We start from the raw sequence: 1,868 nt of genomic DNA, 5'->3' as shown, positions 1-1,868 counted from the left end.
TATGTCTTTAGTAAACTAGCGTGCCAGTTCTTTTATATTCCTTGTCCACTGCTTCCTTCCTGTGCTGCTTTCGGACAATGGCCTCCATCTTCTTGACTTTGTCTGCTGCTGGTGTCTGGATGGCTCAGCTACCAGCTTTCCTAACTAATAACTGGTTCATCTAGATGGCTGCAAGACTCTGCACTAAACGTTTCTGAGTTACAGCCTTTCTGCTGCTCCAAAGAGTATTTCTTGTTGCTTAACTGATGTGTTTCGTCTTGAGACAGCATCCTTCTGACACCTCAGCGCTTCAAATGCCGCCAGCTGCAGCCCCTTGCAATCTCAGTCCCTGACTCAGCGTTCACAGGCTGTGCTGCACATGCTCCTCTCCGAATGGTCCCGCGTCCAAGAGTGAGTCTGGACTCTGCTGGGAAGAAGTGATCAATCACACCTGTGAGGATGGAGCAGTGGCTACAGACGTTTTGGGATGAGGAAGAAAAGCCAGACTTTTCCAAGTCAGCTGGGGAAAATTGCAAGAATAAAATGTGCTACAGCATAAGCTTGGACCTTGTCCAGGCCGTTCACACTGAATCAACAAACACTATGTCCTTCGTAGAACTCTTGGAAAGAACTGAGTGTGAGACTGTGCCCAGCAACCGCGTGATTGCACAGAGCAGGCAGGATGTTTGTTTGGTTGGATTTTTTTTTGCTAGTCCCAGGCTTTAAGTTTCTCAAGTCCTTTCATGCTACAGTTAACAAAGGAATACAAGCCCGTGTCCATTTCTTAGGCTCTTCTGTAGGATTCAGGACACTGGAACATTATTATCTTCTACAAGACTTAGTGAATCACAGAATGGCTTGAGCTGGAAGGGACCTTAAAGATCATCTAGTTCCAACGGTGAATGTAGTTTTCTAATTTTCCTGCAGAAGGCTTGAGCACCTGTGTGAACAGAGTGCCAGTCGCTTTTCCATACGTTGTCTAGAGCTTTTATGTTTGCTACACAGGTTTAGTAAACCACAGCCTCATAGCTTTTCTGCCTTAGCTCTCAGCACTTTTTAGAGAAAGCATGAGGTTTATTAGCTCCACATTATGAATAGCGACACTGATGCACTGAGAACCAGTGCAACAAAAGGAGCAGCAGACCAAGAACTGAGCCCTGACCTTTTTGGCAACTCACCAAATGATCCAAACTCAACAGGAACCGTGGCTGTGGGCACCACCCACCAGATGAACTGATGTGCTGCAGTCCCCAAGTTTTTGCTGGGTCCTAGGTCTGCAGCACGGGGAAGGTAAGAAACTGCTTTGTTGCCCACTCCAATTGCACCAAAACTCGTTTGTTTAAATATATGGGCTCATTATGCTGATGATAATGAGTGGGCAGTCCTGCCTTATTTCCTCTGGGCCACTTGCCAGAGGGAGGCAGTCTTTAAATAGTTCTTACTAACTGAAATGCAAGTGTGAAGGAGGTAGTCTTTGTTGCCTGCTGATTGCAACATTTCTTGGTAGCATTCCTAAGGATGATGTAGCTAGCCCAGATTAGTTGAGACTAGCATCAGCTCGTCTAGCAGCCATTCACGGATACTTCTAAAATTTTCTGGTGGCCTGTAGCTGATCTTATCTTATCTCAAATTGAATAGACTTCTTTCTTGACTACCAAGGAAAGCTAGTTCCTCCCAAGCAAGCTGTATTAAAAAAAAGCCCCGCTATTCCTGCACATGTGTATTTGTTGCTAGCGCGTACCATGGTGGCATTAAAAGAACCCTTACAACCAAGAAAACCAGAAACAAACCCAGTAACCAACAAAAACTTGGTTTGTTTATAGGACTTTGGTATCTGGAGCCCACTGTGGAGGCGATGGAAGCGGTGGGCAGCCTGATAATGGGCCCTG

This window comes from Apaloderma vittatum, unplaced genomic scaffold (assembly GCF_000703405.1).
Source record: "Apaloderma vittatum isolate BGI_N311 unplaced genomic scaffold, ASM70340v1 scaffold33258, whole genome shotgun sequence".
NCBI lineage: Eukaryota > Metazoa > Chordata > Aves > Trogoniformes > Trogonidae > Apaloderma > Apaloderma vittatum.
This window is presented reverse-complemented; position numbering follows the sequence as displayed.